This window comes from Calidris pugnax, unplaced genomic scaffold (assembly GCF_001431845.1).
Source record: "Calidris pugnax isolate Ruff unplaced genomic scaffold, ASM143184v1 scaffold38, whole genome shotgun sequence".
Taxonomy (NCBI): Eukaryota; Metazoa; Chordata; class Aves; order Charadriiformes; family Scolopacidae; genus Calidris; species Calidris pugnax.
This window is the reverse complement of record NW_015090995.1, coordinates 12061359-12071966: the sequence shown is the minus strand read 5'-3', so window position 1 is coordinate 12071966 and position 10608 is coordinate 12061359. Positions and strand designations below refer to the sequence as shown.

Genomic DNA, 10608 nt, shown 5'->3' with positions numbered 1-10608 from the left:
AATATTCAGCTCTTTTCTCACATGCACAATTGCTTTTCAAAGCAGCAGCTTCTCATAATCCAGTCCCATGTGGCTTAAATCTAACCCAGTTGCAGTACCGAAGCTTTTTCCTTTTTCAGCGTCAGTACAAAGAAAACTGGGGACTAGCTCCTAGTCCATGCTCTGGCAGCTTTAATACTGTCCTAAATAGGTTACTTAGGATTACTTTTGGCACTACTTGGGAAACTTAACTGGTGTCAAGCCAATGTACCCAGCTTTGTGCCAAATGCTTCTTGTTCTCTTCTAAATCAGGGAAGTAACATAAAAAGTGCCAGGAAGCAAGCTGAGGACTGGGGGTAAAGTATGGTACACTCTAGTGATACGTGTAAGAGCAAGGAATCCATAGGGGACACTTATAGATGAGAACAACCTGGAGTAGTCCTTAAACTACTGTCACTTATTTTGGGCACAGTACAGAGACACTAGCGCCTCCTCCAAGGTTGTGCAAATACTCTGGCAGTTCTTGATATTTTGCCCATAACGCAGTGTTTGCAGAAAATTTCCTGAAGTGTTACATTATCCTTCCTTTCTCCCAACTTGAAATCCTGTTCACTTTGTGGGACCACAAACAGCTTAAAGGGGTATTTAGCATACAACCTACACAAGACTGAGCTTTCCAGAAGTTACAAAATGTGCAGTTTCCAAGACCTCTGCAAAACACCAGCTTGCTTGACTGCTTAGAAGTTTAGGAAATAGGGCACTGCTATAAAATATTGTCACTACATCATAGATATTACAGTTGAAAAGAACTTTTTTTGGTCATATTTCCTCCTCCATCTGCTATTGCAGAACTTTCTGCCATACTGAACTCTTAAGGGTTAACTGGCATTAGGTGGAGGAGGGGGAAATCAGAGGTCAGCTCATGTTCTGATACCAGTGAACTCACAAGTTACTCCTTAAGCATGTGGTTTCATCCTAGGTTCTTCCTGCCAGCAATTTCTCACTTTAATCATACACCCACAGCAACCCAGATCTTTAAATTCAGCAATTCTTTCTCAGGTTTCAGCAAGTCATTGGCAGCCTGAGCTATTTTTGGGATATTTTCTCTACTGCAGATGCAGCTCAGGAAAACGCAGGGAGCATGCTAAAGACCTGCAGCTATTTGCCTTGTACAATTTGCTCATTTCTCTTTATTTCTCTGTTTTCCTGCACTGATCACTTAAAGGACAATCTCTCTTGCAAACAAAATCCCCGGAGCCTGATTAGAGGGACTGAAGGCTCCCAGACACGGATTGCCTGCCAGCCACAGCACGGTAAGGACATGGACACTTTTGGCTAGCCTTGCATTGCAGCTTTTTAAGCTTTGCTGAACGTTTATTTGTGTCCATCGCTTCCAAATCAACACTGCTGGCATGGCAGGCAGTCTCCAGCTCCTGGTCTCCATTTTCATTCCCTAAAATCCTCAGCACTTGTAAGTAACACATTTATACTCACCGTCTCTTTGTGTGTTCTAGAAATCAATGACTGACACTGATTTTTATCAGTTCCAGGGGTTGGGTTTTTTTCCTTACATTTTAGCATCTTTTGGAGATCTGTAATTTGTAATCCTGATTGAAACTGTAGATATTTCTATTGCCTGATCTTCCCTATTTTAGGTATATTGTTAGTTTTATTATTTAGCTCAGCAAATTATTCAAATCAGGGAATGGTTTTTTGTACGGTAGACGGAAACATTATAAAAAAGACCTGCTACTGCTGATTTACAGCTATATACATAGCTTTCTTGTCTTGTGTACCGGCTCTGCTATAATACCTTTAAGCTGCCACACAGCAGTGCGCTAACACTACAAAGACATATACAGCATAAAACCAATGCAGCAGACCAAGCTGTACTAAAAATGAATAGGTTTTATCATGCAGTTCTTTTTATATATGCTCATAGAAATGCACCAAGTCAGCTCTGCACAAATGGTGCAGATTCAAATGTCACAGGACATACTATTTTATTGAAATACTTGTAAAAATAGTTTAACATCCTCAGGGACATTCTACTTACACATACTAGTGCAGGAAGATGAACACAGTTTATGTCTAACAAATGTACAAACCAAATTCTGGGAATCTCTGGTGGCAGAGACTGGAAAAGGGATTCTTTTAGTCCTGTCCTGTCCTTCAGGCTTTTTAGAAAAACTGAAATTGTTTTATGCTTTATCCTTTCACGTTCATTAATACGATGACTGCAAACAGAGAATTCCCCTGAGGGGCTTAATGTACATCATCCAAATATTTGACTGCAACTCAGTATTTGTTGTCCTATTAAGTGAGGTTTCAGAAAGCCCGACTTTGCACTAGAGGTAGGGAGGCCCTCAGATAGAACCAGTCATCAAAAGCTACCTGTGTCTGCTGCCAAAACAGACAAAAGCATACTGTACAATTGTATCCCCATAATATTTCCTATCAAGATGCTTAGACATTACAGTCTCCAGCAGAAACAAAGTTATAATAGCCTTTGAAACAGTATTTTAGGAACTTATTCAAACCTCACCTTTCACCTCTTCAGTGTGGGAAGAATTTTTGTTCATTTTCTAGCTTGCAAATGTTTCTTGAGTGATTTATAAAAACAATAGGAGGGATGGGGCAAATGCTGTATGTGCACATGAGTGAACTGAAGGTCTTTAAGGCTTAATTTTCAGTATGGGGAAAGTTCCAATGGGGAAAGTTCCAATGTTGATATGTAAAGAAATTTTTTTTTTTAAAAAAGCCATCCAGATTATAATGACTTACAACTCAGAATACTAGAAGGAAGAAGTTAAAACTTAAACTGGTATCAGTAGATTTAGGATCAGGGTCTGAAAGTAGTATTTTTGCTTCTGAAAGTCTCTCATCAATTTTGAGACAATTTCTATGGTGCTGTCTAAGTTGCTTCTGGACATCAGACTGATCACTGAGCCTGGCTCTCTCCTCCCACTAGTGAATTTCTGCCTCAACTTCACCGAAGTCACTAATACTAAATTAGCTCAATGAGAAATATGAATCAGTTCTTTAGTCCTTAGCTTCGTTTTATACTCAATCCCAAATGTTAGCACTCAGCTTGCTGGAAATCTTGAGACTCTACATATTTCCCAGAGACTGTGGGAAGAAAGGAATTATTATAGCTGGATGTGTTTTGCTAAAAGTTAGCAAAGCATTTGATTGTTTACTGGCAACAGAGGAACTGGCATGTCATTAGACAAGTTACAAGGCATGCATGCAAATCTAGATCCCATATTTCCCCCTCTCGAAAAAAAAAGTTACTCTCAGCACAAAGAAGAGTCGATTGAAGGAAGTTCTACCGACAGGACAGGACTGCGCAGAATTGAATATTTTGGGAATTCAGTGAGATAAAACTCACTACAGTGACATATCTGTACAGATAAGCATTCAAGCGGTGCTTATTTGGGCTCATTTTAGAAAATGTCATACTAAATTGTGCCATTGATAAATATTATAATTTGAAAGACAATGCATGTTATTTCACAATATGTGCAGAAAGGAAATAATCTGAATAATGAAAAAGTAGATGCCATCTAGGATATATTAGCTTTTTATTTTTAAAACAAACTGTTGCATACAGGAGCTCTCTGAAGTTGAAAACCCCATCTTCATTAAAGAAGGAATATAGGTCATAGGGATTAGCAACTCTCCAGCCATTCCAGTGTATCCAACTGAGGATACACTCATGCTTTGTTAATAAACTTCTTCTTTTTGTGTGTGTGCATATACATTAAATCAGCCCCACACAAGATACTAAAGATGGACTGACTCTATAAATGTACTCATTTATAATTCAGTAGCAGCTATGATGCCAGGCACCCCATAACTCATACTTGATGGTCCTTGCCTAGAAACAAGTATATATGAAGGGCTAATGGACATCAATAAGGACAATGGCTAAAGTGGAACCCAGGCTGACTTACAGTAGAAGTTGTTCTAGAGTCAGAACATGAGTCAAAAACACAGTTATTCCTTCACTTGAACAATCACAGAAGTGGGTCCCTCCAATTTTAATGACATCCTCAAACACACACTAAAGTTACAATAAATAAGTTATTGTGTGTGAAAACAGCCATGGTAATTGGCCAGTTAGATTCTCTTCGTTTGCCTTTCTGTTTTTTTTTTTTTTTAAGTTTACTGTTTTCAATTTAACCTTAAAATTTAGTTAAAAAAGGTTTAATTGGTCCTGCACTACTCTGTAAATGGCTAGACTAAAAACACCTATAGTCTCAATGGCTCCATTGACATGCAGTAACTTCCTAGGCTGCAAGAACCTGATCAGATGGCTGAGCCCTTCATTAAAATTGAAGGAACAGTTTTATTTTTCCTGGCTGTCACTTTGCACCAGACTAATTCTATTAAATCCAGTTGAGGGACTATGGTGAAAGAGGAACCATCAACAAAAAGTGAATAGTACAAGAATTATTCGAAGACTGGGTCTGAATTTTAATAGTCTCATAGAGCTGGGCTCTGCAGCAAAAACCTGACAAATTTTGCTGACAATATGTTGGGAGGCTGCACCAATTTAAAGAAGGAATATCACAGAGTAACAGAAATGAGAGGAAATGTAGTAGAAATGTAAGGCTCACTGGAGGCAGGAATAAATAAGTGAGGGAGCAGCCTAGAGTGGCAAGCTGCAGACACATGTGAGGAGGCTTGGCCAGTCTGAGTAGCTCAGCTTTGTCTTCTCTACCTGCTGACCCCTGGCAGCACCAGCAGTCCTCAGCCTTCTCCCAGGTGGCAGCAGAAGCATGAAGATGCTCTGCAGCCCCTTTCTCTCTGATCCTCCAACCTCCATTTCTTCTCACATCCTCAGGAGTAGGCCTTCACCTGCTTCTGGCTCTCACCTCAGCCTCTGCCTCTGCCTCTGCTAATAGTTAGAGAAGCACAGGGAGGTAGTAAGGGCTACCTGGGACACATGAGAGAGGGACTACAGGGCCTGGACAGCAGGGTGGGAGTGACACAGGAATGGAGATGTAACAGGACATCCTGGGAGGTGTGCAGGAAGAGACAGGCAGACAGGTAAAGTGTAGCTGTTTCCATCCAACTCTTCCCAATGTGATACAGCTGAGAAAAAGACAAATCCATTTTACAATATGCCACTAAAGATAATGATGCTAGAGACAGTATAGCACTGATGGCATCCTATAAGTATGGGTGAGTCCATGTTTGGAATATTATATTGTTCTTGTCACTCACAATACAGGAGTATGGATCATAACAATGAGCCAGGAATATTAGTGCTATTGGTAAAGATATCATCAGGGAAATAAATTATTTAAGATGTATTACAGTGTTGGCCCAAGAACAAACAGATATAAATCAAGCATAGCAACTAGAATTAGAAGAATACCCTGAAGCAGCGAGATGGGAGCAAGAATCCTAACTATCTTTGTTTTAAGACAGAGCATGATCAATTACCAAAAGCACTGTATCTTTTTGCAAGTTGCTGCAGCTACAATCGGTCCAGGACTGTTTTCTAGGTCACAGTGATACATATTTATATAAGTGAGATAAGAATCAGTTCCTGGATGAAATGCATGGATGAATGGATAGGTGCTAGAATTTACTTTAGCAGATGTTGCTCCCTTTGAGATCACTTGGATCTCTGTACAAAGACTAAGCTAACATCAATGTGATAACATCAGCCCCCTTTAAGACACACAAATGAAACTACCACTTTGAGCTAGTAAAGAATGAATGGAGCAAACTTGGTTCTTGTTGATATTCTGAAGAATCCATAAAATCTGTTATGAGGCTGCACAGATCAGGGTATCTTGAATGTATTTAAAGTGAAAACAAGTACCAAAAAAGTTATTTTCATGTTAAGATTTTTCCTCTTTTGCTCAAAAACCAAGTTGACAAGGTAGTCCAACGGGCTGCCCTCACTGTAGAGGGAGGGAAGACTGAGAGTGTGAGACCCTTACTGCCTTTTTCCTCAAAAGAAAATGAAATTGAATGCCACATGGATGAGAGACAGGGACCATAGTACAGATCTAAACAGATTTGTCTGCTTGACACCAAAGCAATTCAAGCATCAAGTCTACAATTTTTGTCAAAAACATGTCAGAGTATCATAATTCAGTTTCTATGTAGATTCTACAAGTGCTATATAGATTACAGTATGTTTGACTTGTATACTTTGGAGGTCTTTTCACTGCCTGTGGTATCAATAAAGAGAAGGCTCTAAGTAGCCTTCAACAGAAATCAGCATTTCTATTGTGATTAACCTTTAGAAACGGATGGCTGTTCTTTTCAAATTAATTTTTGAAAGATATCTGTGCAAAATTTATGACTGAAATTCCATCCCTAATGGCATCAGTCACTGCAAATTCCACAATATTCAAATATTTAAATAATCTTGAGATCGTAATGCAGTGAGCTCTCATCAAGAGTTGAATCACTTAATAATTTTCCTTAAACTAGTTGGGAAAACAAATCATTGTCATTAACGTTTCATAAATTTCAGTGATAATGCTTTGTAGCCTGCAAGATAGATAGAAATAAACCCTGATATCATCCTTTGGCTTTTTAGACATTGGCTGCAGTTCAACACAGCTGCAGTAGACTCCTTAACCTTCCCCATCAAATCTGTCAAATTTTCTTTAATGAGGTCTAGTGGATATTTCTCTAATCTTCCTGATTCTTGATCGACTTTGGTTTTATTACACATAATGATCAGTCCAGCCATCGTAAGAGGGAGAAACATTAGCAAAGGCATCTAAAAATGGTATTCATTCTTGAAAGTCCAAGCCCAAGTTACTAAGGCAAGTCACTGACAGATACAAATGACATACAGCAGATCCTAACTCTGACTTCTCCTCATTAAGCAATATAATTTCCTCTGCCACCTTCTGTTAGTAACTAAAGTCACTGACTTTAAAGCTAGATAACGTATACAGAATCAAATAATATAATAGATCAATGCAGCAATAGCCTACTAAATGTAAATACTCCTTTTAATAAGGATTACAAATGCAGGCAAAATTTGGGTGTCATTTACACTGTCTCTCATTTATGCTGTGACTTTGCCTTTCTTGATGCCAGACACAGTATTCAGCTGTCAGTCCTCAAAAGCTGAAGGTATAAAAGGGTTGAAATTAATCATTTTTCTGTTTGCAAAGGAAAAACAAAAGGCCTCAGCTGGGAAAGAGGAAAGAGATTATTACCACTAAGTATGAGAAGGCCTTCAGATAAGATATTGATCTAGTCATATTTATGCCTAATAATTAGTCAGATGGAAACAAATGGTATTTCAGCCTTGCAGAGCATGCTGACATCACATAGCCCCCAAATTTAGTTCTTTCATGCAGTTTGTCTGTGCTGCTGTTATTAATAGGCACACTAAAATGGGAACTTCACCCTGGCTCAGCTTTGACTCACTGAATGGCCTTGGGCATCACATAACCTCTGTCTCCAGTTCTCTATCTGCATAATGCATTTGTCTATCTAGTGACTTTACAGAGGCATGGAGCAAATAAATGAGCTACTTCACAGAATTTTTAGATTGCATTACACTGGCTTCCATTATAATCCTTCTGCATTTTTATAAAACGTTTCCTGTTTAAATGGAAGGAAGAACTACTTAAAACTTCCAAATTAAGTCTCCTAGGAGTAGTACCTTGAAGTAAAAGAACAGAACCATAACCACATTAACAAAATTTGTAGTTTCGCGCCCCAAAATATCTTTATTTTATTTTAAAAAAGCTCTTCCCTGTTAATTTCTCACCTTGCAAAGAAATAACAGATCGTGGTTAGTAAAATCTGCACGGCAAAGTATGGTCTGGGCATACCAGATGGAAGAATCTGTCAATAAATTGCTGTTATTAAACTGCCAGGGAAAAGAGCAATATTATTTTGAAATCCTGTCTCTGAGTACAGGACAGTTATATTCATTTAACTGCACCAGAAAACATAAATCCTCAGTGTGGCTGAAATTATTTTCCCAAAGTTAATTGAGTTAGTTACATGCTTAGTTATTTTTTTTTCCTGTTGTCCATCGAAACTATTTAATTTTTCTAGCCTTCTCTAGATTATAACTTCTCTGCTCCAAGTCTGACCCTTTCTGTCTTAAAGACACATAGACCCCCTCCTGTCAAGGAAGCCCCTGAGGTGACTTTTAAGATATTGACATGCAATACTCAAATGTTTATTTATTTATAATGGCAGCCTAAAGTAGATGCAAAAATAAACTATAGAGTCATCTGACATTAGTTTAAAATGCAAAGATGGACAAAGCAAGCACATTAATTATCAAAAGTTGAATAGTTCAACACTGATTATTGCATCAGTGAATGCCAGAAGATAATCTCCATGCTGCAGCTTTACAAAGTCCAGACATCAGGCTAACTACTGATGCCTCATTTACAGAATCCTGGAATAATATGGGGTTGGAAGGGACCTCTGGAGATCATCTCATCCAACTCCCCTGCCAAAGCAGGTCCACCCAGAGCAAGCTGCACAGGAGCGTGTCCAGGCGGGTTTGGAATGTCTCTAGAGACAGAAACGCCACCACCTCTCTGGGCAGCCTGTTCCAGGGCTCTGCCACACTCACAGAAAAGAAGTTCCTCTTCATGTTTAGATGGAACTTCCTATGTTCAAGTCTGTGCCCGTTACCGCTTGTCTTGTCACTGGGCACCACTGAAAAAAGACTGACCCCATTCTCTTGGCACCTACCCTTCAAGTATTTATTGGCGTTGATCAGATCCCCCCTTAGTCTTCTCTTCTCCAGACTTAAAAGACTCAAGTCCCTCAGCCTTTCCTCATAAGAGAGATGTTCTAGTCCCCTAATGATCTTTGTAGCCCTTTGCTGTACCCTCTCCAGCAGTGATCCAATGCAAGTGATTGAATCTTTCAAGATGGTGCTCTTTGGATGCTCACTCATCCATCGTTCTCTAATTTTTTCTTATGATTTGATTTACTCTTTGCTTGGATTAGAGTATAGATCAAAAATGAACAGACAGTAATGTTTAATGGAATATTTATAATCCTAGGATACATGAGACATAAGATAAATAGGGTTGCCTTAACTAACTGAGCAGTGAGTTGTTTCCCAAAGTTAGGCCCTCTCAAGCTATGCTAACCAGGAACATGGATCTCCAGACAATGGCAAATGTAGTTCCATTTCTAATTATATCACTACAGAACAGGGAGAAAAAAGAATGTATTACCCAAATATGGCTGCATGTAGATATGTATGAATGCATAACAGTGTTGGAAGTACCTCGTCCACTCCACAAGAAAAAATATTCAGAGCTCCAATCTATATCACAGCTTGTGTCCTCATGGAACTTGGCAACGGGACAGGGAATGAAAACTCTAAAGCTGATCTAATCACTAATAATGACATGATTATTATGACATAACTGCAAATTTATGATATATCTAGTCTGACAATGCTATTTTAGGAAGATAGTTCAAATGAGGATGCAAAAAACCCAAGGTCTAATTCATTCCAAGTGTAAACTGGCAGTATGCCTATTGACTTCAATGGGAGATTTACTTGTTCACCCCAGCTCTAATTTTGGGTCAGCATCTTTCCAATATTTAGGATTGAGTTGCACCAGCCTAAAAACTATTGACTCTTAAATCCAAAGCAAGTATCTCCAGGGTGTTGGGGAAAGGTATATTTTCATCTAAGTATCTGCATTTAGACAGAACATTTAGATTTACTGTTATTGGAGTAACTTACCCATATAAAGAGAAAAGCTCTTAAAAAAATAAAATTAAAAAGCCTCAGAAGCATGATAGCAAGAGTTAGTCTAAATATGACTCTCTTCTATCCAGACAATTAAAAAGCAAGACTCAAAAGTTGCTTAATGGCTGAGCAAAATGAAGTCTAACATACAATTTGATTGCAATAGTTCTGAAAGTCAGACGGAAAAAGGTACGAATCTTTAGCAAAAAGACAATGAAAGTTAATGGGAAATTTGGGTACATAGAGCCCCCCCCCCCCCATGATCCTGACTGGTAGGCAGGTTTACCGCAGAGGAAACCTGCAGTCATGTTAAGCTGATGAAAGAACAGAAGGTGTCCCTGAAATAGAGAATAATGAGGAAGAAAGAACAGGCAGAGCCTTAGATATATGTAATCTGTTTGGGTTGTGTAAGCAGCAATAACAAATTCAAATGTTAAATCACAGTGAAATCTTTCTACATTTTTGTTTTGCAGGAAACAGGATTTTGTTTTCATTGTGACGCAACCAAATGAGTTTCAAAACAGCAAAATTTCCTGAGGAAGGGAAATTTTGAGTTAGGCTATGCGAAATACTTTAGTCATGTAAGTGTGTGAATTGCAATAAAACACAAAAGGTACTCCACCCTACTGCAACCCAAACTGTAACAGCAATGAGGCTAGAGGACCAGTAGGAATCCACAGCCAATCCAAAATTATTGTAACAGAAAGTTCTTGATCCTAGAGAAAATACTTCACCATAGGTTGGGCTATGTTTATAATTGCTGTGATTATAAAGTATATATTTAGATACTTCGCTGTATTATCTGAGGGATTTTGCCACATAGTAGGTCTATGAAGGGAAAAATGAAGAGGGAATTGAGGCAGCCAAGTGGTCCATTATGTCTTCTCAGAAGACAAAAT

General features: G+C 38.7%; 1 protein-coding gene across 1 annotated transcript in view; it reads left to right on the top strand.

The window, feature by feature from the left end:
* Positions 1-1136: 1136 nt before the first annotated feature.
* The window catches only part of AMMECR1 (Alport syndrome, mental retardation, midface hypoplasia and elliptocytosis chromosomal region gene 1), a 122932-nt gene continuing 113460 nt past the window's right edge, over positions 1137-10608 (top strand). Inside the window, exon 1 of the mRNA XM_014955219.1 lies at positions 1137-1292. The gene's annotated coding sequence lies outside the window, so the exon portion shown is untranslated. The remainder of the gene's footprint in view (positions 1293-10608) is intronic.